General features: G+C 41.3%; 1 protein-coding gene and 1 long non-coding RNA gene across 7 annotated transcripts in view; one reads left to right on the top strand and one right to left on the bottom strand.

Annotated features, from left to right (window-relative positions):
* The window catches only part of MTUS2 (microtubule associated scaffold protein 2), a 285,432-nt gene that overhangs the window by 173,199 nt on the left and 85,281 nt on the right, over nt 1-26,952 (top strand). The gene's annotated exons all lie outside the window — the stretch shown is intronic.
* Nucleotides 1-26,952, bottom strand: part of LOC308179962 — a 46,194-nt gene extending 19,242 nt beyond the window's left edge. Inside the window, exon 1 of the long non-coding RNA XR_013940697.1 lies at nt 1-26,952. This exon is cut by the window's left edge and continues 17,114 nt beyond it. This is a non-coding gene — a long non-coding RNA (uncharacterized lncRNA).

Genomic DNA, 26,952 nt, shown 5'->3' with positions numbered 1-26,952 from the left:
CAGTAGTTTGTAATTTATAGTGACTTTGATGCATATCTCCCATATCACCCATCTAGGAAAAAGGGTAGCAATACCCACCTCCCTTACAAACAGAAAAAAAACATGGGGCAGAAAAAATATCACAGAGGCCTTGCTAGCATGCCCTCCTGCACTCTCCCCGAGAGACTGAGGTGGGAGAGGAAGCAAAGCACGAGATTATTTTCCAGCTGTGATTTGCAGCTCATGGATATGGTCTCTCAGGTGCACAGAGCCATGGCAGATGATCCACGATGACCTCTTATGTCCCCTCCATGTCAATGCAGCCTGCTGAGAGAGACCCCCAGCCTGCAAAACCTGGTGTTGCACACCGCGATGGGAAACGTGGCCCCACGAGGAAGGGGACACCAACCCCATCTCTTCCCCAAGGCAAGCTTTGAGCTGCGTACCTGCATTCTGTAGCTGGCTGTGGGTTGTACTGTGAGAATAATGGTACCCACACGCATGTATAATGGGTTTGCACACCCTGGTGTTATCTTCCTTCTCTCCCTGTATCACATAACTGGCCAGAGACATCAGCATCTTAAGGGACAGTCTCCATCGCTCTGGTTTGACAGATTCACAGAATTCCAAATTATTCAGAAATTTCATGGTGACCTCTGACATCTCCATTTCATCCCAGCTATGATTATATTCATAGCTGAGGAGTATAGATGGTCATTGCTGCCACTTGCCACTTTTTTTCTGGTTGGGCATATCCTGCAGTACTGGATATTTCTGTGATCCATCTGCATAGCTGGCATGGTGTCTGGCTTGTGTCCCCTCGCCTGCTTCGCTTGCATCCTCCTGGCTTGCAACCTGCCTGTGTGGATCCTCAGGGAATGTGTGAGTGCATGGTCTGTGTTTGCTGTATTTCCAATGTTCCCTGACTGCTTCTCTGGCTAACTGATCTTAAAGCAAATACTGCATGTCAACACAAAACCAGTGACTAATTTTTCAAAAAGCTGTAAGGACAGCATATAATCTCCAAATCCTGTTCTGGACTAAAGATTGTGCTGTGAAAATCGGGGTAGTTATACGAAGTTTATTGAACGGTAAGTGGCTCAAAACCTCTAGTAATATCCTCAGACCGTTATTGATATTAAGTGAAGTGACAACCATGCTTTATTAACTTCTGCATAAGAACAGTGCTCTGCGGCAGTGTAATCCTCCAGCCTTACCTTCTGTTCTGCCATCGCGTGTTGATGAAATTGCCACTGACATTCTTCCAGTGAATCATATCGTGAGCCACCAGCTGAAAGATTATTTCAGGAAAGATGATTAGGACAGAAGGATCTTGAACAGTTTATCTGAGCTGAACGACATGGACATCGCTGATAGGATTAATTTGTATTGAAAATAAATAGTCTTTATTTTCTGGTAGCCTTAATAAAATACAGTCAAAATGACTGTGCTGTTTTGGTTTAATCAAGCAAGTAATATTTTTAAAAAGCATAATGGTATAAGAAGCCCTAAGTCGCATTTCACTGTAAGTGCTTGAAAGAGAAAAAAAATGAAATGCTATTTTCTGATGCACTGAAATATGTTTAAATTTCAGATAATTTTATTCAACCTAGGGTACATGCTTTTCCTGCACTTCATAAATATTTAATTTAATTGAAAATAAGTGAATTGTTGAATCAATGGTAATCTGAGGAGGTAGGCGATTACTCCCTCTCTTGTTCATGGCTTTGGATTCATTAGTTTGTGTATGCTCAGTTGCAAGAAGTGATTCACTTAGAATTGATAACTAAGTAAATGCTTTAAAATCTTAAAGCAGACTTGTCTGGTGGGACAGGCTCTGCTCTGCTCTGACAACTGGTATTCTGTGACTGGAAGTGTTGCCAATATCTGCGTCTTGAATCGGTCTTGAGCTTCCTGGGTTTCAAAATTTGGTGCTCATGGCTGCTGTAGGTGAGCATTAAGTGACCTCAGTGCAATCTGCAGATTGCAGCTGTTCTTTTAGCCAAAAAAAAAAGCCAAAAATTGAAAAGGTAACTGGAAGAACAGCAAATAGTCCTTTGAAGTCCCACATACAAACTGTGTGATAGTAGCTACATCAGGTGGAAAGATTCCTGAATAATATCGTAACATGCCAGTGTTATGCTCACATAGCACAGCTCATCCTGAATGGTGAGTTTGCAAGAGGTTTTCAGAGCCTGGCAGAGACTGAAACTGAATTTACTCTTTAAATATTGAAGGGTCAGAGCTAGAGACTTGCTGTGGTTAAATTGTGATATTCTCTTGATTTATATTAAATTCATAAAAGTGAACGAGGCTTTCTCAGCACTGTACCAATAGCAGAATTCATTGTGTATTTTTCTAATTGCTTTGCTTATATGAGACAGATTTTTAATTAAAAATATATATTCTTGCAAGAATCCCCGGAGGCAGGCACCAGCTGGGACCTGCGCTGAAGATTCCCAGTGTGCACAGTGGCACCCGAAAGCACACAAGTGTAGTGCATCACTCTAGTTTGTTAAGGAAGGTCTGATAACGTTTCATAAAATGACTAGCATATTTTTAGACGTACAGAAAAGCAAATGTAAATGGAATGTTCTCACACAGTGTTGCAAAGACAGTAAACAGAATTGTGTTACAGTGAGGAAAAATAATTGTCAAAGCTAAGAGAGAAAATAACACTATCTTTGACAAAACGGGCAGCAGTTAATTACTGGGCTCACAGGCTGACAGGCTTCTGCCAGCATCATTTTCCAAAACAATTTTCATTCTCCTTTATCTGTTTTCACACGGTGTGAAAGATGATACGGATGTAGCATGAAAAACGATGGAGTAAGAATCTCTCTTCCGATCACAAATGTCTCTATGATTCAACCCTGAAAGAAAAATTATGCTCTTTATTTATCTAGTACCCTAGCTACATGACTCACTTTTAAACCGATGTTATTCCCTGGTGTCAAAGCTGCCACAGGTTGCCTTTGTCCTCAGCGATCCTCTGACCTCTAGTTGGTACCTGCTCCTGCCAGCTGTGCCTATGCAGAATGCACTGAGGCCCTGGCATAGACCAGGCTGGGGAAGCAATGCCAGACCTGCACAATCTCTTGTAGTCCTGTCACCTGCAAGACTTTCCTAGTCTTTCCTAGTCCTAGCTAGCATGGAAACAAAGTTCTCTTATCTTTAACTTCACCAAGGATTTGCATGTTTTGCTTCAAATAAATAGACTACTGTAGAACAAATCTGGCTTTGAAGAGTTAGCTCTGCCTGCACAGAGGTGTTATAGGTTCTCAGCCCTAAGTAGTCATTGCATGTATTGCCTGTGCTTTGCCAGATGTGAGCACATCTGAAGTCATTCTTGTCTGCATGATTCTATGGTTTGAAAATACAGATGCTAAAAAGCATTGGAGTGTCTTAAAACCCAAGTGAATATAATTTTGGAAACGTGTAATTTGATGAATTTGTAAGGTGAAGTATTTGCATAGCTGTATTCTTATAGTGGTATGAGGATATAAAAAGGCAAAGTATTTACAGGGAATGGTAATATTATTTATTAAACTACCTAACAGAATTTGAAAACATAAGCAATATTGCAGACACATAAGGTCTTCCTCAGGTCTGAAGTAGATATCACGAACATTAAACTGTCTATAAACTACTTTGAGCTTACGTTGATTAAGTTAACAGATGATTTAAAAGAAAAAAGGTCCTTGTCACTTGAAGACTGGAGGTGGATATTAGAAAAGGGAGAGGTGAAAAAGGCATTAGTTCTTCTAGGACAAAAAGAAAGAAAAGTAGTAACCATCTGGGAAATAGCAAGGATCTAGATGAGAGTGAGAAAAATTGTCATGTGCCATAAAGCCACCATCCCCACTGAGTCCACAATTTCAGCTGTCCACTTGAGTTATGAATTTCAGTTCCCAAACTTGGCTTTTGAATGTATTTTTAAGACTTTCACAGGGACAAGGGCTTAGAAGTCAGAGATGGAGTGGCTATTCTGTGAAAACAAATTTCCCACTGACAACTGCATATCTCTGTCCTCTGTTGATTATCTGAAGTATCTTTCTCATGGTGCAGAGTGGCTAATTTTGGGGAATGTATCCGGAGCTTTCAGTGGAGGTGCATTGGCCATAGGATGTCTGGACAGATGTGTCTGGTGCGGGATGCAGTTACTGGAAGGGGCTGCATCATGCTGAAGGCATGTTGGCAAGTTTTGCATTTGGGGGTCTCTGATAGGGTCCTGTATTCTGTTCTGCAAAAATTGTGCTTTTGGTGTTAAGACTGATATATTGACAGTCAAGAGAGATAGTAGTAGAAAAATCACTTTAAATTATCATAACCTGTTACAGGCCAGATTGTTAATATGATTTACTCTTTCTATATAGGGTGTTTTGTGATGAACAGAAGTATGTGACCACTGGGGTTTTCATTTTGTGCTCTGTTAAATGTATATAGGTCTGTGCCCCTAAATACAAGTCCTTGTTCAGGGTAGGGGGAGCTTTCTTTAGAAAATGTAGATCAATGAGGTGGATGTTGCCAGTGTCCTCTGGGCACATCAAGGGTGATATATCATGACGTTTTTTGTATATTTGCAATGCCTACTGAATTTGTGGAGGTTGCATTGCTGCTCTGTGGGGACTAAAATGTTTAAACATTTAACACTGTGGTAAAATTGACACAAATGTAAAAATATATCCCAGCTGGATTAGAAAATAGCAGAAAGTAATTTTCAAACAGCTGCCTTACCTACCATACTTGTAAATGACAATGTAAGAATGCCCGAGAAACAGCTGGAAAAGAAAAAAAAAGTGTGATATTGGTCAAATCACACTTGAGAATTTTCTTATCATATATCTCTTTGCCTCCTTTATAACAAGCTATGATTGGTTTTTAAACTATCCTTACATCCTTACAGTTCAGACACTTTTATTTATTTATTTTTGTCTTGGTGAAAGCTTTATTCTTCATGAGAGCTGCTTTATTTGGGAGTTTCTTCATGAGGTGAAAACCAAAAATGAATTGGATAAAATTCTGTGCAGATGTCACTTCAGATTACAGCTTTCAGGTTAGCCAGTAATGTTGCACAAAGTACAAAATGAAAGTTAAAAATGTTTGAAGGTGGAATTGAGGGACTTACTCTAACAGGGTCATATCTAAGGATAAACACTGGAGGAAGAGCATGTCCTGGATTCAGCAGTGTCTCATCTGCAGCGACATGGGGACAGACCTTCCACTGGTGCAGTCCCATCCAGTACCCTCATACTTGCACCATAGCCTCTGCAGTCTGAGGAAGAACTATTCCCATTGTATATTTCTGGAATACATTTACTTCTTGCTTTCTCCAACAAATCCCTGTCTCTTGGATGAGCCTGTGATAGCTCTCTAGGTCCTGCTTCTGGGTAGAGTTACCCAAAGCCACTGTCCTGACGAAAATTTCTTCACTCAACTTTAAAAAGGAAATAACTAAAACATAAGGACGCTATATTGCTGCATCATCTTTAAGGTGCCTTCCAACCTAAACCATTCTATGTTCCTACTTCAGATATCAGTTCATGGACTCTCAGTGTGCTGGAGGTACACCATTTGTGGACAACTTGAACACACGTTAATTGGGAAAGATTTACTAGTGAGGATAACTGATGGAAATGAGCCAGCTTTTCCCCGTGTAGCATGCCCTGAAATTTAAATACATGTCAGAAGCATACTAAATATAGCTCCTGGCATTATTGTTAGCATAAGCAGAGCTGGTATTTATAAAACCAATATCCTTTCTGCTGTGGTATACTAACAGTCTTTGCTTAATTACTAATATTTTCAATTGAGGGAATTTTGATATGATGAATTGCCTATTACTTGATGAGACATTTTGGACGCAATTTAAATTGTGTCAGTGTTCCACCTTGGTAATATGCTGTATTCTCACCATGGCTGAATTCACTTTACTCAGTCCAACCAATTTATTTTAAATTATGACAAGACTACTGAAAATCTAGAAGCCATTCAAGCACTTGGCTATGATGAGTGGTGCTGGCTAAAGCCGTGTTACAGGTCACAGACTGTATGTATATGTATACTGCAGCATCCAACAACAGTACGACTGCCAAAAAATATTAATTTCAAAAGATAAAAAAATAAAAATCTGCAAATCATTTATTTTGCTCTGTAAAATGCTCCCTGCTGCCTTACACCCACATCATTCTACCTCGTCATATCCATGATTTTCTGTCTGCAGATGTAGTGTTCAATATCTATCAGTTTAACAAATATGTTTAAAGGTGCACAAGACCTATGTGGTTTGTATAGGTGCAGTGAATACATTATGAACTTCTGTCTAATTTTGCTTTCTATCTCTGCAAGGACTTTTTATTTTTTACTAAGTGTGAATTTAAATTAAATTTCTGGTGTATTTTGCAGTTGTCCAAATGAGTTAAAACCCACTCATCTACATGTAGTTCTAGGAAAGTGACTGAAGAGGAGGTGATGGTATGGTTATATGTTGATGATGTCCAAGATTGAAAACTACTAAACATTTTTAGCAGGGGCAAAGGAAATGGTTGGCTAAACAAGTGCTGTACCACAGTCAGTGGAAGAGGTTTTTATTCTCTGTATAACCTAAGACAGAAAAAAAAAGTGAGGCCAGGCACTGGTACAGGCTTCCTTCATGCCTGAGTACCTGACCAGTCATACAGAGCCTAAAGAAGTGTTGTAACAAGGGACATGAGTGCCCTCAAGGATTTCCATATTAACAACAATGCTCAGTAGCCCAGAAGGAGGAGGAACTACAGATAAAAGCCGTGCTGTAAGGAGAAATAACACCCTCTGTAATTTGGGGACATTTAGGTTCTTTTTTATTTTAATGCAATTGTAGATCACGTTATACCTGTGGCTGTGAGGGTTTCCCGAGGAAAATAAGGGCTGAGCCCAGGGTTGCTGCTCCCAGCTTTCAATACAAGCTGCCAACAGGATCGAATGCTCTGGCAGCACCCCTGAGGGGCAGCATCCTTAGGCAGCCTCAGAGGAAAGCCCTGGGAGGACGTGAGGGGTTGAGCACTTAACCTGACGGCCAGGAGCATCACGTAGCGCTGTTGGGACACACAGATTGGGCAGGGTTCGGTTTCTCCTGTCTAAAGAAGGAAAGCTCTGGGGACAGAGACGCTCCAAGGTGTTGAAGCAGCATCTTGGGACAGTTGCGCTGTCCCAGGGGCCTAGACCAACGACAGGAGGTGGAAGAGAGCCTGGGGAGGCAGAGAGCTGGGGAGGGGGCTCAGCCTGCTCAGCTGGGCACAAAGGCGTCAAGGAGCCCCGTTCTCCCTCAGTTTATCCTTAGATATGACCCTCAGCATTGCCCTGGCCAGCCCAGGCGTCTCCCCAGCCTCATCGCAGGCCTGGTGGCTGCGCACGGCCCCCAGCACGCTGCTTCCACAGGCAGGTTTTGCTTTACGTGGGCCTCGATGCTAAATGCTGCGTGAAACAAGCCTGCTGAGATGTGCAGTTCTGTCTTTGAGGTGCAGGTATCTGAAGGCCCAGAGCCAGCTGCTCAGCCCCGGTTCAATCTCTCATCGGAGCAGTGACTTTTGGGCCTGTTCTAGACTAACTGAACAAAACCCACACTGCGCAGAAAACCAATTCCCTGGTAGAAAATTTAGCATTGTCTTGCACTTTTAGGAGTAGAGCCAAACATTTGATGAGATATCCTCAGGAGGGCTACACCTCACTTGGGGATCCACACGCCTTCCTCCTGCACGTTGGGCGGGTGCCTGTATGATGAAGGATCAAGACTTGAACCTCATTTTAATTCCAAGGACTTTGCTCAGAGATAAACATACTTATTTGGCAGCACATTCTTTACTGTCTCTTTTTAAAATGCTTTTTCTTAGACGAATGCGCCTTCATAATAACACCCATGCTTTCATTGCAAACATGTATAGCTGACACACCAAGGAGTACAATGCTAGTATGAATCAAATGCTGTATCTGAAGGTTTTACCACTTTGCGGAGAAGTATTACTCCACTGCGAAAATCAGGCCAACCTGTTAGTGTATTGATACATGCAATGCAGCGATCTTACTTTGACAGAGGCCCAAGAAAATTATGAATTTGTTTATGATGCCTTCCCTATACCACTCCCAAACGTTTTTCTCCTCATTGACTTCAGTGACATTGTTCACTGTGAGTAAAGGGTCGCAGCTGAGTCCTTCGGTTGGGCCAAGAGGAAAATGCAGGCGTGTTTACCAAGGGCAAGGGATGCGCACCACTGTTACCATGTGCAGCGGCAGTGGGACAGTCCGCATGCTCACAGAGACGGCCATCTGGGGCATGCCCAGGAGGACAGGAAGGAAAACACAGGCAGGGAAACGCTGAAAGTCCGTCTCAAGCAGCCAGCAGCACACTGCTCCAACAAGGAGGCGTAGATCCTGCGACATCCTCCCTCCCCGTTCCCTGCGAGCAGCTGGCGAGTGCAGACCAGCCCTGCAGGAAGCATATGCTTGTCACCATCAAGCTGCAAGCTTGCAGCTACAGGGCAGCTGGTGGTGGCACTGCCAGGCACCGTGCCACCAGGCATCACAGCACGCACCCCAGCCACCCTCCTCCCGGCCCAGCACCTGCCACTGTGGCCACACAGACCAGGCGATGGGGAAAGGTGGGTGCATTTAAGCCTGCAAACTTGCACAGCAGCCCCAGGGATCAGGAAAGGGAGTTTTCACATCTTGGGATGTCTAAGCAGCTGTCACACCTTTTTTTTTTTTGCAGAAATGTGGTGTATTCACACAGGTACGGCCCCGCTGCCTACACACAGGGGACCGCAGGGCCAAGTCAGCGCAAGGTCATGCTGTTGGGTAGTGACTCAGATGGCTGGGGTGCCCTGCTCTTGCCTTGTCTTTGCCCTTAGCTTTCCAGCCTCCTTGAAAAACAAGTGCGTGTTAGTTTTATGTGCCTGTCTGCCATGCTGCAGTGCTCTGGCAGGGAGTGGGTGCTGTGTTCAGGAGTGCAAATAGTAACGACAGAGAAAATTTGCTTCCTTTGTTGCTCTGTTGTAGCAACATTAGCTTTTATTTTTTTTTTTAAACCTGCTTGTTCTGACTTTTTGGTCACTAAATATTGATGATGTCTACACAGATATTTACACAGTTTCGATGCCTCTGAGCTCCTGACTCCCTACTCTGGAAAGACAGTCACTGCTTTGAACCTTGCACACAATTTAAGAAATCAAACAAGAGCAAAAGAGTCATGGTAATGAGTCACTAGACACAAAGGTGGCTGGATCAAAGAGGCTGTCTCATCTTCTTTCCTGCCTGCGACCTTACATAAACACTTCACTCTCAGATCCTGGCTGTGCAGAAGTGTAAATTATTCAAACCAACAAACAAACTATATACTGTACATGCCAGAAATGGGAAACAGGTAACAAGAAAAGTCTTAGCTGAGAGATTTGTTTTGGGCAATGGAGGAAAACAAAGGGAGTAACATATACAACTGAGATAAGAGTGGCTGTGCAATGTAAGGTTTACATTGTTCTTGGATTTGGAGAGGCCATCTTTCAGTGTTAAGGAGGGCTCTGAGATGTCACCTGTAAAATCCTTGGCAAATGTAGTTCGTTTGAATGGAGAGTTATATTTGCTTAATCGTTTTTGTGTTGTTTTTTTTCTTTCCTTTTTTTTTTTTTTTTTTTTTAATGGATAGGCAGAGAGTTGGCCTGGCTTCAGAGATAACAAACTAAGCTGACATATACAAGTAAAACACATGTGGAATTAAGTCAGTAAGAACACAAAAGCTGAGACAGAGTGAATTCCTACAGAAGTTGATGTAGCATCTTTTGTTGAATTTGTCAGTGTAGGATTTCATCAACAGTCCTTACTTATGTGGCTGTTCAGTCCCCAGGAACCAAGTGATCATTAGGTGTGAGGACTTTCCCCAGATCCCCCCATTGACAGAGACCTGGGGAGTTAGGGCCAAGTGGTAGTTCCTTCCCATCCCTGCAGGGGTTTGGTGGCACCATGGTGTTGCCAGCTCTCCATTTATAGCAAAGTGTCAATGAGCTGAACAAAGAAATGTACTGTATGCCTGCTGTGAGTCCTGGGGTTTGGCATTGAGGCCTCTGGGTTGTGTATATGGGATCTCTAACATGCTCCGGGTCGATTTAGGTGGCCCCTTCTGACCTGAAAAAGTAAAACCCTAAGATTTGCTCAGCAGTTGGAGTCATGAAAAATGTCATGTTTAACAAAGCGCAGAAGGGACTGGACTGCAAAAAGCATCTACTGTTCATTTTTGTTCTGTGGATTGTTCTGTTATATTCTGGTTTTAAATCTGGATGGGATGTGGACTTCCATTGCTTGCCTTGCTGGACTTCCTGACTTTTGAATCAAGATGTCTGACTCAGGCTTCACCAGAGACATTTACAGGTCTAATATTAAACCACAAGTTTGGAACAGTCTCTTCTTTACTTTCTGCAATTCTAGCTGATGACAATTTTTTCAGAACAATGTATTTCTGATTGCACAAAAAAAGTGAAAGTCAACCACTTGCCCCAGCTAATGTTTTAAATCATCTTGGGTTTCCTAATGAAGTGGTTTGGAGCTGATCATGGCTTACATGTTGTGTACCTTAAGCAGTTTTCCTTGATTGTTGCTTATTTTAAAATAATCCACACTCATTTCAGTTGTAGCTTTCTAAAGCCAAAGCCTTTTTTTTTTTTCCCTGAAAACAGAGAAGTTGCTACTTTTTTGGTCAAATTGACTACATACTCCATGAATTTCATGCCAGCGAGAATACCATCATTCATATTACCATTTTTGCAAAGACTGTTTCCTTTTTGGAGGCATTTATTTATTTATTAAAAAATAACCAATTTTATTAAATGAACCTTTTTTTTTTTTCCACACAAGATGAGTGCCTTTCACTTCAAGTTTTTTTTACGGTTTGTTTAGCTTCCCATGCCTCAGAAGTTATTATGCAATTCTAGAATTCAGCATATGGTGACCTGAAATTTTCTTTCCTATGTCCCATCCATACTGCAGCATTAGCTACTTTTGCAGCACTTGGTACAATGTAAATGTAAGTCTGTGCACTTATACAAACCAAAAGTGTCATACCAGACCTCCTGGACCTTCTGGTAATTTGGATTTTTAATATCATGTTTTTAATTGGTGCTTAATGACAAACGCAAGTAACTTGGAAATAATCACCACAAATTATTTCCATTAAAAAAAAAAAAGTAGTTTATTAGAGTACATCAACCTCACTGAAATGTAAAGCAAAATACTTAATAGTTGACTCAGATTTTTTGTATGTGGCTAACAGCACCTTGTACATAGTTCATTTTGCTCTTCCTCTTTTATATTTATTGACTTCTTTTTCTCATTTATATGAGTTCTACATGCAGCTAGAGGGTAGAGACAGTTACTCTTTCTGAAGACAAAAAGAGGAAATCCACCAGAGCTGGTGGAAATGCTGAGGGCAGAAGGAATACCTGGGGCCACATGCATTCCCCGCTGGCCTGGCTTCCTACGGAAGTGCAGTGCAGGCAGTCGGTGTGTGTCTGCAATTCTCCTAGGTCTTTGAACCTTGAATTTGGGTTAAGAACTATGAAACCCCTACAAGTTTCCTGCAAGTAAATATCTGCGTAGAGGGAGAGTTACCCTGTAAGTGTTTGGACAGAGAAAAGGCAGAAGTATGTGCTCACACAGTTAGCCATCAGAGGATCTCCATGGGATATGGCTCTTTATAAATACTCCAACTGTAAGAAATCTTTCAGCTTTAGACCACAGTTTTGTAGAATAGGGATCCAAAAGAAAAAGTCTTCCCCTCCTTTGCTTATGAAGTAGCATGTCTTGCAAAGGTGACATTTTTTTCCGGTGGTGATAGCTGTATTTTCATTTTACTTACAGAATCCTTCTTCTGATAAGCCAGAAGCTTTGCTTTTTATTGCTATTTATTTACATGTTTCTCGGTTTGGGAGCAGAAACTACGTATCAATTTCAGTGAGACTCTTATAAGAAGGGAAATCGCTCTTTTCCTCTTTCAAAAATCCCCTTAATCAGATTATTGCAAACACATGTTTTTGTTACTTTTTAATCCCAGAACATCCAATTAATTGAGTTTAATCTCTTACATCTAATCATGCAATATATCTTCTTCATGGGTGGAAAGTAAATCATGCTTAACCAAAATTTTGAAATAAGTGACTGGTCATTTTATTCTACCCTTTTTTCCTAAAAAATTTGGTGCTGTTGATCAACAACTATGCAACTCCCAGTTAAGATACCGGTCAGTCACAAGTAGCTTGTGTTGTGCCTGCTTTCATAGTCTATAATTATGAGAGTCATAGCTTCAGTTTGGTTATTTAATGTTGTTTAGCTAAGAAAATAGACTTGTTGAATGAAACTGGATGCTGTGATTTCACCGGATGGCTTCACGCTTTAAAAGAATTAATCCATGAAATATCTTACATTTACAGGAAGATTGTCTCATTAGGGTAAAGCTCAGCTCCTTCAAATTGCCTTTGCAGGGGACTTAGAAAGCTTGCTAAATCTGTGGCTACAGTAGCTTTCTTACACTTGACAAGCATACTTTATTTGTTGAGAGAGAATAACAGATGAAATATTTTTATTTTTACAGGTAATAAATCCCTGTAAATTTCTTTGCTTTATGCGAATAACCTCTCATGACGTGGACATTTTCTCTGAATCTATTGCACACGTGCATGAATAAAAGTTAATACATCCACGGTGCCATAATTGTCAAAAGGCCTCCAGAATAAATGGGCTCTTCATGTCACACCACAATTCTAATTCTTCTTATCCTCAAATTGTGCATTATTGCACACAAACCCACCCAGAGCATCAATCTGACCCACTGTCACAGATCCTGTATTCTCATGGAACTGCAGTGACTTGAATGCCCATGTTCAGGTTACAATCCAGCAGAACACCGAGGGCAACACTTAGCTGTAAACACCTGAGAAGTGCCATTTAAATAAATAGCTTATTTGGCTTATTTTAGCTTTTGGCTAAATTATTTATTGGCTTAATATTAATTTGGCTAAATATATTATATTACTATTTGGCTTATTATAGCTTATTTTTAAATAGCTTATTTGGGCATTCATATATAAGCATGTGCTTAAGAGCAAAGCATGTCCCTTGTTGAAGTACTGTCCCCTGATGGTAAATGGTACTTACTTTTAGTCAAATCAGCTTCAAATAACCATTTCAGCAGCATGTATTTGTCCTCTTTTACTGGCGCTTCACAGCTTTTTAGTTTCTTTGTTACTTTACCAAAACAATGAAATCAAATAATACTTCACAGCTTTCTGGATCTTACGGTATTTTACAGTTGAATAGAGAGATACATTTTGTCGGTGCTGCATTAATAGCATCATTATCATTGCTTTTAATATTATGGTCCATTGTATTTTTTTGCAAATGAGAAATTAAAGGCACAAGCAAATTAGGTTTGGGATTCATCTGCCCTAATTAGATATCTTAAAGTTAGAATTTCTCCGTCTGAAGTATTCACCATAGGCTTCTTTTCTAATCAGCAGAGACAAATAGGCCCCTCTTGAAAGTGGTTCAGGTCTTCCTAGAAGAGAGGCTCTGCAGATGTCTCTTCTTCTGGGCTTATTGTAAAGACACTGTAGAGTGACTATTTCAAATTCCAATAGCCAGTTTTTTAGGGTGAATTAGTCCCATATTTGCTGAGTTAATAGTGGTCACAAAAGTGTCAGTGGCAAACACGAAAACTGAATACGTGTTTGGAATACAATACTTTTTTTCCATCTTTCACATCTAGGCTTTGGTCCCCCACTGGTCACAGGGTTTCAAGGTATTTCATCTAAGGACCCTGAGTTGGTCTTGTTTTGCTAATTCAGATTGAACATTAATGTGCTAATTATACCATCAAAGACCACAAACGATATAATTATACACCAAAAGACCACAAATGATATAATGTAACTGTAATGAGGTTTCAGAGACTGGTTCTTTAACTGTAGCCTAGCATAGAGATACTTGTAAACCATTGAAGATAAATACTATGGGAGAATCTCGTACATACACCCTGGATTATAACAGTTGGATATATCGATACCAAATGTCTGTGACTCTGTAATCACTACTAAAAACATCATTTTGGAGGCTATTTTTCTGAGAAATGGTTGGCTGTTCCGTTTGTTTTGCCCTTGTTTGTGTTTGATCATTTGCTAAACTTCATTTTTCTGATGTGTAGAACCAGAAAGCAACTTTCAGTACCCCCCTCACCCCCGCTGAAGGAGATGTTGATTTGTTTAGTGGAGCTGTGAAAAGGGGTTTTCCTTCACTGCAAGATACTGCTGAGCAAGCTGAGTTCAGAGTTACAGATTTCTCTTTTTGGACCATGAGCTATCTATTGTCCTCAAAATCCCCTTTACATCATGACATGGATTTGCAGAGTGTTTCAAACAGTTGATCCTAATAGTTGGCATCAGGTTTAGGGCTGGTCACATGTCTGAATATGGAGCCCCATCATGCCATTACCTATAGAGGCAACATCATGGCTCTGTGTCTCCTGAATTTGGCTCCTGTCAGGGCAGATTCTTCCTATCATCACTTTTTTCATGCTCTGGTAGGGGCTGAAGAGGGGGAAATCAATGGATATCACCTTTTTTCTTCTCCATTTTTTCTTCTTTCTTTCCTCATTCCAGCATCTTAGGCAAGTGTTCCTTCTAGATGTAACATGATGCTGGGAATGAAGAAGGTCTCTGCCTTTTGCTTAGATCGTCCTGAGCCACGAAACAAGTGGAGGGAAATGTTGGCTGGGCACTGACCCGCACGGGGACAAGGGCAGTGATGAAGCCATTACAGATTCATGGGGCAAGAAAAGGTCCAGTGTCCTCATCACGGCTTCTCTGCAGGCACTGCTGCACTCCCCACCCAGTACATTATAGGTCATTTTGTATTTTATGGTGTCACTATGCATATTGCTGTTCTAACCCATGGCTTTGATGATTGTGCAGCAGGAAATAAAACATGTAGCTTCTTGACAGCACTGATTTCCAAAAAAGCCAGTCACTGACCCACGGCAACACACTTTTTGCTTCCCTGCGATGTGCCATGTTGGGCTGAGATCTCAGTTCTCATGGGCGTGTTTGGTGTTGGGGCACAAACAAGGAGCCCTGCACAAGTCAGCAAAGCTGGGTCAGGCTGATCATTTCCTGGATCAGTGGATCAAAGAGACTGAACAGATGAATTGTTTGTATCAGGCAAATGACACCAGTTCATAAAATTACTCCTATTTTCTTCATAGAAATCTGAATTTATGGTGTAACTTGTAATTAAAGAACCATTTTCAGCACCTACAGGACTCTCCTACTTGGTCAAATGCTGAATTCAACTTCACTGAAAATATTTTACCCTCTAGCATTTTTACCATGTTTATTATCTTATTATCTACATCTTATGCCATTATCTAGGCAAGCAGCTTAATCTCAGTCTAAATATTTTCCCAATGTTATCAGTAACCAATTTAACAGAATTACAGATACACAGACAGAAGAACAGAAATAAATCAGGATTGACTACTCATCAGGAAAACAAATAATCCGGTGCTCGTTCCTAGGCCGAGCTCCGCCTCAGCTAAAGTAAGGTCTCAAGTCTTCTCTTAGGGTTGACTTGGTTTATCAGCAGATGTAATCTCGGAGGATATCACCATGGATTTTAGTCCCTGTTTACTGTAGGTTGTCAGGATAGTGCCTGACCTCCAGTGGTAACAGAAGCGAATTGCTCATGGTTCCCATCGGGTTCAGCTGGGAACCAAGGGGTTGGAAAACGTTTAGGTGATCATATATATAGCATATGCTTTTGGAAAATGGAAATCAATGAATGTAATGGAAAATATATTAAAATGGACTATGTGGCCAAACCTGAATTACAAATAATGTTTCCTGGAGGCACAGGTTTACAACAAAGCTTTCCGACTCAATCACTGATGGTTGTAACAAGTCAGTAAGGAGCTCAGGACCTGCAAAAAAATGCATTTCTCAGCAACGGGCTCTGTGTAGCCAGGTGATCTGTGCAGCTCTGCTCAGGCAGGTTGGTTCCCATACCATTTCCAACACAAAGGTCTGTTTTTCTTCTCTGTGCCTGAGATCTGCACAAAACAGGGCACAGCAAGGAAAGCGAATGACTCATCCCTTACACTCAGCTCCCCTCCATGACACACATATGCCTTCACACCAAGACAGCTGAAGAAAGGAAAGGAAAAAATAAAGTCAGAAGAGACCGCCCACCTTCTCTCCATCAAAAGTGTTTCCTGGTCATTAGGGCTTGGTCTTTATTATTGGACTCGCTCCAGTTGACGGGCAGCCAAGCATCTTTTCTAGAGAAAGAAAAGAAACAGCATATGGGGATCAAAATATAAGTAGGAACTGACTGTATAAATCAAATACTTGTGCATCATGCATGCACTGACTGTACACTTTGGCAGAGGTCTTTGGAAATGCCTGGATGCAGTTCAACTACTCATTTGGGATACTGCTCGAGGATTTGTCTTCCAAATGGTGGCATCGCACTGTGTGAGGAACCAGCCTCATCACACGTTCCAAACTGGGGCATCTGGGCCAAGTCTTCAATTTAAGAAAAACACACCCACTGCTGAAAGGTGGGAAGTACAGAGGTGGGGAGGCAGCAGGGCCAGGGAAGGTTACGTGGGCTTAAGCAGAGACTGGAGAAGTTTATAGAGGAGAACGCTACTGAGGGCTCCTTTGCACACAGAAAGCATCCTGAGCTCAGAAGCCCTCGAAGTGCTGTGCTTTTGAGGTTAGAGGAGTCTTGGGGCAAGGGGATAGTTCACTCTATTTTGCTCAGTTCCCATGCTTTTCCCTGAGCCTCTGCCGTTGATCACCACTGAGAGCAGAAACCTGAATTAGCTGGATGTGTTGCCTGACAGTAGGGCTGATGTTTTGTTCCGCGGTGACCTTCCCAAGCGCAGGGCTTGATGTTCTAAAAAGATTCAATGGCATCTTATCACCCTGCACCCACATTGCACTGGTGAAACAGGAGCACAGCCAGGTTCAGTCTCTTTGTGCTAAGGGCTGTTCAAAGCACTAAAGAGGGATGCTTCTCAGGAACTCACGCTTCTGCTTTGTTTCTCACTGAGGAGTTTGTTACCTTTGACTGCTCTTGTTTAAAACTGTGGCATAGATACATCTACATAGTTTTTGCAAAGCATTGCCATTGTCGTGGTTGTTGCTAGATATCAGATATCTTTGTAATTGTGACTTTCTATATCTGTTTCATGTTGTGACTCTGAGCTGTTTCAAGGCGTCCTGTCAGCCATGCTAGAAAAGACCTTTTATAAATACTTAAAGCACCTTACATAGACTGCTGTATTTTCAAAATTCCTTGTTGAGCAAGCAATTAAATGTTCACAGAAAGGGAAGTCATAAATAGAGAACTTTCATCTTGTAGGTTGGTAGAAGTTGTCAGATGCTGTGTTTGTGTTAAATATGGTTTGATAGTACTTGCTCATATAATTAATAGCTGTCATATTGCCTTATCTGATCTGGACCAGGGGAAGGATTACACCCTTGAACCAGCAAGTCTCTGCCTTTGTGACTGCTTGGCTAAGCCATGGCCATGGTGCCCCCCACAGCAACCTGCTTGTGGCTCTAAGCCTTGCCGCTTGGCAAGGGGTCCTGCTGGGGTCGTCTGCCACCTGGGGCAGCCCCCTAACACTTCATGCTCTACATCCCCAGCTTCAGGCTGTGGGCAAGTGGGATATTAGTTTTGCTATGCTGGCTCAAAAACCCAGTGGTGACTGCTGAAACACCAGGGGACGCAAACACTCTCCATGCCCTTTGTACCTTGGAAGAACACCAGGAAGGAGGACCTGGCAGCAGATCTCCCCCAGCTCTTAATGGCCAGTTTCGTTTTTCTGCTTCTGGGGAGCAAATGGAAAATGTGACTGTATCAGCTCCTTGTATGCAAGTGTGTGTTTGTTTACGTCTAATGGAGGATGCTGGGTGGTCCTGGTTTTATGGAATGAGACCCTGGGGAGACCAAGCCTCAAGGCTCAAGTAATCTGAGTCAGAGATTCATGTATTTACCTTCTGAAAAACAGTCAGGCTTTCAGAAGTAATTGTTCCACCACATAAAGAGTTTAACAACAACTTTGACAAATACAATGGAGGTTGATTTGGGGTCATAATCACATTGAAGGCAATCGTGAGGCTTTAAATTAATAAGACATGTATTAAACATAGCCTGAAAGCACTCGCCCTTCAGTAATCCACTCAGTCTTAGCTTCTGAAGGATTCATGTGGTGTTTAAGTTAATAATATATTTCTTAACAATAGTTCTTCTTTTAGTAGCAGATGTATGACAGCTGCATTTGTTGTCAAACCTCCTAATTTAGGACTGTTCTCCAGCTAAAATTGAAGTGTCCATACAGCATTAGAAAGGCTCCCCACTGCTCACCAGTTGGAAAGTCCAGCCCCAGGCTTCCCACCTGGTATCGCTGCAGCCATTTTGACAGAGGCAGCAAAGGGCTTTTCCCTCTTCCTTTAGGTCCCCAAGACCATCTCTGTCGTACCAGGTGGTGTTCTATTTTTAATTGATGTCCTAACGCATTAAGTGTTTGAGTTGTCTCTCTCTCAGAATTTTTTGGTGTGTGTATGGTTTCATAGAGAAACAGAACTTGGGTAATTCAGTGGGACTAGTCCCGTATTAATAAACTTCACTTTGTCCATTTCCCCTGTATCTTGAATTGCTCTGAGGGTAGAAGCTACTCCAGGTCCTACAGGTTTCTTAAGAATCCAGTGGTTGCTAAATTAATGTTTTTCTCTATGAAAAAGCCTGTCTTGTGAGCTCAGTTGTGTGGGTCTTGTTTGGCCTGCTGGCACAACACCTGCCACAGCACCAGAGCCTGCACACCAGTTAGAGGCTCTGAACGAGCCTCTTATTTATGGATTTTTTTATTAAAGGCTTATTTATGTAGCCTTTCATGGGGAAGGACTGAGGAGGATCTAAGGGTGTTCATGCTGTACCTGATGGAGCACTGGGAGCATTGCAGTGGGAGTAACTGGGACTTGGTTGTGCTGTCAACATCGCTGTAGTGGAGACTTATAAAACACACAGCACAAATTCAGAGGAGGCCAGATTTCATCAGTTTTTCTATTCACAAAACAGCTTGCTGAAAAAAATAAATAGATGACTAGAAGTTGGCAATGATACTGACATTGCTAAATCTTCCAGATCACCCAATGTGCAAAAATGTCTTTGATTTGTTGCAATTCCCTGCATTCTGCTAACAAGAACCAGGTGAAATACTCATGAAGATTCCTCCCAAAAAATTAATCTAATTCAGAGGCTTTTCAGCAGAATCTGTTACGTTTCCAAATTCACAGGAACCCTGTGTTCTTTTTCTCAATTCCAGAGAATTCAGAGGATGATAAAAAGTCTTGTCTGAGGTGTAACAGTTACAATTTCATTATCAATTTTAACCAAATCACAAACCTTACAGAGAAAATTTCGTGTGTTGACTGACCTGAAAAAGTCAGTATATTTTTCAAATTTTGCATTGTTTTTTCATTGTATAAACAAGAAAACAAGATCCAAAAACAAACCCAGAGGAAGTTCATGAAACTGTGTCAAAATCCTAAAGAAAAATTTGTTACCACTTACATAAACTGAAGCTATTTGCTTTTTCCCAGCTACTGACAAGGCACTGACTATTTGTGAGCATGGGATTCTGGTGGAGTGGATCTTAATTTCTAACGATGGTCATACTCGCCTTAGGAGACACATGGTCTGAAATACATTATCCTACATCAATGTTATCATTGGGGTTTCACAGTGTGCTTTCCATAACTTTTATTAAAATGAGTTGTTCAAAGGGTGTTGCATCACCAAATGAGGTTCATGAGAACACAAACTAGGAACAATGTCACCTGGGAAAGGTTTAAACAACAGGACCTGAATAGGTACATCCCCCTGTTCACTGTTTCTTGCACATGGGTCCATAACTACTTGCTCAGGCCATTTTTGGTGACTTTCTGAGCTCTGCTAGCCCCTGGTGCCATGGGGACATTATCATCTCTGAGGCTTGGCAATGTTGCTCCACATTGGTCATCAGGACTCAGTGTCTTGTTGTTCATGAGCTCTAAAAAGCTGTGAGGCTGTGTGTAGGGAAGGATGCCAGGCAGTCCCTTCGACTGGTTGTTTCATAGTCTGAAACAGTCCAAGATTTTTTAAGGAAGGGAGAGCAGAGCAAACTCTGCACTTAGCAATACTAGCAGGTCTGTTAACCCAGATTCACCTCAGCCCTGTTAGGGGAGGATCATTCTTGGTAATTCATACCCAAAGCTTTTGCAAGGGATTACTATGCTGCGGTAACATACGAAAGTCTGTACTTACCATATCAGAGGTCATTCGTATGTCAAGCATCTGCGTTTTGTAATGTGAATAACATCCCATGTGTAGTGCAAATGCCCTCCACCTACTGGGAACCTATTAGCAGCTTCACTTGTAGTGAAACGGCATGTGGCTTGGGAAATACAGGTCAGGAAATGGGGAGTTTGTAGCTTGGATTCTGGATGGATTGCTCAAAAGAAAGGCAGCTTTCACTGCTGCTCTGCCAGCTGTCTCAGGTCTCAAATTCCACCTGAAAACCTGCTCAGGGAGCTTCCACATTATCTCTATTTATATCTTTCTGCTAAAATAACACGACAATAAGCTCAGGACTGGGAACTAGAGGAATAAGTATAAGGAACAGTACTGCTACCAGACCAAGTGCTTCTGTTCTGTGTCATATATTTCTTCTTAAATCCCATGTGCAGATAATTTTAATTTTCAAATTTTTCCATGATTTTAAGGAAGTATTCTGTTTGTGGTTTATATATATGTATATATGTAAAAGAATTTATTTTTTATCCACTTTTAGAATGAGTAAAATTAGATAGGTGTTTTGCTCTGACAATTCACAATAGACCCCAGTAACATTTTATAAATATTTTAAAGTGCAATTTATTCCCTTCGTATTTAAACCCATGAATTACTCATTACTTAGCACATCCTTCCTCCTGTAGGCAAACAGCAGTAGTTGCCACACTGTTTTAGAATGAAAGCTGTCAAGATAAAGGTGGGTTTCGTTAATGAATTACTACTAGAATATTACACCACAGGCAGTAGCAGCATGGTTGGAGGTGGCCTTTACCAAAGATTTTTCACATTTACCAGAATCACATGGGTGCGAATAAAAGCAGAAAAAACTCACCTCGTCTGCAGATAAATTATTTTTTTTTTCTGAAATGCTCTTAACAACAGCAACTAATATTTACCTAATGCCTCTCATCCAAAGAAATTTGCAATTAATTAATCTTCATAGCTCTCTTGCTAAAAAAAGAGCACTGAGAAAATGATGCTGGAGAAGCTAGGCTGATTGCCCAGGATTTGCCTCTAATGCAGACAAAGTACTCTCTCACTAATCATCACAGATTTCATTCAGTTTTTCAGTGTGAAGACAAATTTTGGTTGCAAATACCTGATATATTGAATCCCTGCTGAAGAAACCTTCCAAGAGTGGCCACAGGACACCAGCTGTGGCAGTGGTACTGCAGGCTCTCTTCTCCCTTTCTGGGGAAAGAAAATGAATAGAGGGCACTGGTCAACCCAGCAGCATCTTCATTTATGTTAAATTCATTACCTACTGCCACTTAGGTCACAAAGAAATCGAATGCTGAGTACTGGCATTTCTGCAGTAGGAAACCTTCTCTGTCTCCTATAAGAGTCTCCTTTGACCCGGGGGCTGACCTCGGTAACAGTGCTCCAAAGCTGTGCTATTACCCATACATTTAAATGTCAGGCACTAGACCCCAAATGGCTTGAGATACTTGTCTACACTTAATGGAGAGGAGGAGCTTTTAAAGCACTTCTCAGAGCAAATACAACTTTAACATCTGTGTTATCACAGTAGTGTGATGCCATAGCAGTGTACCTGCCCTTTCAAAATAAACAATATATTTCTTAAAAAAAATATATATATATCTTGGAGATGCTCTCAGGCTACATTTCCCTGCTGAAGAAGAGGAAAAAAAAAATAAAAAATAGAAGTTTCTTTTGCAGTAAAAGCAGCTGTGATTTTCACATACCCACCTGCCTTCAGGGCCCAGGAGCATAAGAGAAACACCAAGGGCATGTGGTGGGCCTGTCAGATTGTGCCACCATGGACGGGAAGGAAACTCTGCAGAGCCAGCAAAGCTACATGGGAGTCTGCCAGGCAGATCTGCCACTTGTGCTCTCCTGAGGCCTCTGCTGCTCATTAGCAGTGCTAAGAGCTATCGAACTTATCGTCAAGAGCACAGGGCTTTGAAGACTTTTTCCTGCAACTGAAGTACTATGGAAATCACTTGAATTACAATTTTCCAGTAGGCAAAGCTCTGGCTTAATATTTCTGCACTTGTCTAGTACAGACACTGTTAATTAGATGCACCTGCAGTACAAAAGGCATTATATGTGTTAGTATAAAACATTACAGACCATACTTCTGACTGTACTTTATGACTCCTTAACTTAATTCCAACTCACCCGCCCACACCCAAATATATATACACTTTCTTAATCCTGTTAATAAGTTCAGGTATCTTCAAAAAATTCACTGGGATTTAAAATTGTACAAAATGAGAAGCTCTCCTACTTCAATAAGCCATGTACTAAGTATATGATTAAAAAGCTTTCATTTAAGTAGTCCCTTCAAGGTCTTAACTACAGGAGAATTCATACAGAGGTGAAATTAATAGGATATTCCTTGTTAATCCTGCAGTTCAGTTTTCACATGTCAGAGGTGGACAAGTGAATTTATCTTCAAAGGTCCTAATTAGGGGGAAAAACATCGGCAAGGGTGCATGTAATTACATCTCTTTGGAACATCAAAACCTTACTTCTTAAAAATGATGGATTTAGAAACATGACCTTACAAATAGAGACTTCTTGCAAAATTAAGTTACCTCTTCCCTCCCCAGTCAAAGCCCAAAATCCAACCAAGTGCCCAAACCCTTAAAAGACCATGGCCTGGAAGCACTGAATGGTCCCAGGGGGCCCTCATGGATGTGAATATGACAGAACGCAGAGTCCCAATTCACCAACTATGATTTTGAGTTCAAGTTACTGCCTACTAATCATTGCCTAATTTGAAACGACCTGAATCCCTCACATCCTGGCCATGCATTTTGTAGGCAGGGAGCCTCAGGGTTTTCAACTCTGCTGCGGGTTGCTGAAAGCAAGCAGAATCAAACGAGGCCTTCCCACTTGTTTTTAAATAGCATTCACTGAGTGCTTTATGAGTAACTAAATATTATTCATGACAAATCTTGAACACCTTTGGTATTCAGATTTGGGTAAAGCCTGGTAGGTAGTTTTAAACAGCCAGCTCCAAAGGGAATTGCATCTCCTTTTGACAGAGCTGGAATGATCCTGAAGGACCTTAATGCCAGTCCAACCAAGCCAACGTCTGATGTCCTGAACTTACTGTTCAGGCCAGGTGCAGGACAGCCCAATCTACACAGCCATGCTCTCCTCTCATAAATCATGTCCCTTCAGAGAGGATGCTGTGCTATCTCCTGCTCATGTGGCTGTTACCAGGTAACGTAAGCAGAGGCTGTTATAAGGGCTGTGGAAGGTTGATCTGCCCTTGGTTCAGTGACAAGCCGAGGGAGCCCAGGTGGCACGTACTCACCCTTCTCCTCTCCTCCTGACTGGGGACACAGGAAAAGGATGACGATATACATCCTAATTTCACTACAGACCATCAGCTACAAACCATTAGACTCCTCTCCTACTGAATTCAAAGTTTTGAGAAAGGGAACGTTTCTCTCAAGATAGTTGGTTTGTGTGAATGACGCTTGGTTGTCTATGCCTGACAATGTCCTAACAAGTTAACACACTGTCCTGACTAAAGCACCATCCAAGTTATTTTCAGAGAGGCCTTAAAGTATTGTTCTGACACAAAAGAATTAGGATGCTCCACTTAGGCATGTTAACGGGGAATGGCTTTGCTGTCTTAAAAATGAAGAATTGTAAAATTGCGGGAAATTGCTGACACTGAATGCTTGTAATAGACTAGAGAGGTCTTTTACATACGGACGTGTTGTTTTAGAACATCAAATCCTTTATCAAGTTTACCAGTCATTTTAGTAATAGTGTCAGTGTCCAACCCTAAAGAAGTTTTTATCTGCATGGCTTGGTACTATATCACATTAAAACAGATGATGCAGTTATGTGTCCAGCCTGGCAGCAACTTGCCCACTGATGCAGAAGACCAGGAAAGGTTTAATGACCTTTTTGTAACTTGTGTAATTTCAATGCCAGCAGCTAATACTAGTCCAAGAAACTGTGATGTTTTTGCCAGTGCCCCTAGATGTATTCATTAGTCTCTAGGAGTAAGAGTTATAGCCACAAATCCCCTCTGGCACCCTAAAGTATCTTCAATTCAGCATCCTTTGACTTAAGAGTAACTATAGCTTTAGTATAAAAGTAGCAGATATAATGATGTAAGCCAACGACATAGATTAACATGGCTCCTCCTGACAGAAGCCACTTGCTTGGAGAAGACTCCCCAAATCCAGGGCGCGTGGTGGGAGCCTGAAGGTGCTGCAGTCAGAGGGGGAATTTCATGTCTGCCTGTCCAGGCTGAGTTTGGTCTCCGAGCTATAGATTTCCATCTCCCAAGTAATCAGACTGGTGTCTTCCATACTTACAAACCCAGTAAAGAAAGTATGTCGAGAGCATAAATGGTAATATAATGCAATCAATTATATTACAGTCGTCTGAGCAAATAGTGGTGTATGGTCATTATTTGAAAGCCTGGCCTTGGAAATCAGGGTTCTTTGTTCATTATTCCCCTTTCACTGTTCTACTCCTGGCTCTACGCTTATAACTCTGTGGAAATCACTTCTACATGCTTCAGTTAAATGGGTTTACATGTTCTTACTTATTAGTGTCATTTATTAAATAAAGAGAAGCTACTAACTTGAAGATTGCTACTACCAGTCAGTAAAATTTGAATAGGAAGGGAAAAAGGAACTGTAGAAGGATCAAATGAACAAAATTTTTGATATTTTAAAAAGTAATAAATAAATAAATGTTTTTGTTCTATAAAAGCACTGGCAACTTTTAAGAACTACATCTTCTATGTATCCTCTGTAGGTTTCAACACAATTTTGATTTTATAAACTCTTAAGAGCTTTCATTTTGTGAAATAAATGCAATTTAACATCTGTTTTCTGCAAAATACTACGTACCAACTGGCTTAGATGATTTCAGTGCACAGAAATATAGCTAAAACACTTTGCAAAACTTATTTAACTGGGTAACTGGGACATAGCACTTAGTGCTGCTGACTTGTAAAATAACTGAATTTTGCTCAAAAGCATCTATTCAAGGCATTTTTTTTGCAAAGATGAGGAAAATTTGTAATAGGTCACACTGAAAAATGAACACAGTCTTCATGGATAATGCCATTTGTAAAAGACACCTGTTTTGCATGTGGTTTTCTCTCTCGTTTTTGAAAGGCAGATTTACTTCCAGGCTTCTCATGATTGAAAATATTTATTTTTAAAAAATTTAGTGTGATCAAATCAGTTAAGATGTTTTGCAAGGAAAACAATGCTTAATCAGCAGAGCTCTACAAGTCAAGCTTATTTTTGGAGACTTAAAAGTCAATATAGTCAGTGCCTGTGGAAAAATAAAGCTGTCCACTGAAACTTGCTTCCTGACTGCTGAAACTCTGGAATATATAATGATTTTTCTCAGAAGCTTATTTTTACAATAGATTTTTTCCTATATGACATCTAAAATAAAGAAAAATACATCTCAAGACATGAGCCAGCACAGAGCAGCACAGTGCATGTTGCACATTACTTCCAAAGAAGCTCATGAAAGTTAACTGAGAAAAGCAGGTTCTCATATGCTATCCAGAAGTAAACAAATGCTTGCAGTGGATATTGCCTACCTGAACTTCAGTAAGGCCTTCGACACTGACCCCAGTAAGATCCTCATAGAGATGCTGTTGAAGTATGGGCTGGATGAGCAGATCACAGAATCACAGAATCGTCTAGGTTGGAAGAGACCTCCAAGATCATCTAGTCCAACCTCTGTCCTAACACTAACAAGTCCTACACTAAACCATATCACTAAGGGCTACATCTAAGCGTCTTTTAAAGACCTCCAGGGATAGTGACTCAACCACTTCCCTGGGCAGCCCATTCCAATGCCTGATGGTGAGGTGAGTCAAAAAATGGCTGAATGACGTGGCCCCAGGGGTTTTGGTCAATGGTGCAAAGTCTATTTGGATGCCAGTGACAAGCAGAGTGCCACATGGGTCAATATTGGGTCCAGTCCTGTCTAACACCTTCACCAGATGACCTCCAGAAGTCAACCTTAACCATTCTGTGATTCTGTGAAGAGACATTTCTTGAAAAGTTCATACTGCTAGAAGGAAAATTTCCAGTAGAAAAGTTCAAGTAGATGAAAAAAGTTGAAAACATCTAATGGTCCAACACCTCTCATTTGTACTTAGGAGATATACCACTGTAGGAGTTATACCAGGGTGAAGGGGCAGGAAAATGTGCCCACTGTGGAAGCTTTTGCTGTTCTTGGCCTGAGGAGTGGTGGACATTTTGTTTCAGAAATCAGGCCCTGATTCTCATTTTTAAAAGACTTGAGAGTGGCTCTATGCACCTCCACTCCACGTGCTGCTGCAGTCTGTGGTCTTCAAGAACAGGACAGAGCTGTGAGGCCAGGATCAGTCTTGGTTGCTATTGGGGCCCATCTCACGTCTCTGCCCCCAAAGGAAACACGGAGGAACAGCTTGTAAGTCTCCCATCTTCCCATGCTTCAGCTGGGGCTTCATAGGTTTCACTTGACATGCAAGCACTCAGTCCTGCCCCTTGCATTTCCATGGGGAATTAGGCAGCTTCTTGGACATGAGTGATGAGGGTTCCTCAGCCTCTTTCC

Source organism: Anser brachyrhynchus (genome assembly GCF_964034855.1).
Source record: "Anser brachyrhynchus genome assembly, chromosome: 1".
NCBI classification, from domain to species: domain Eukaryota; kingdom Metazoa; phylum Chordata; class Aves; order Anseriformes; family Anatidae; genus Anser; species Anser brachyrhynchus.
This window is presented reverse-complemented; position numbering and strand designations above follow the sequence as displayed.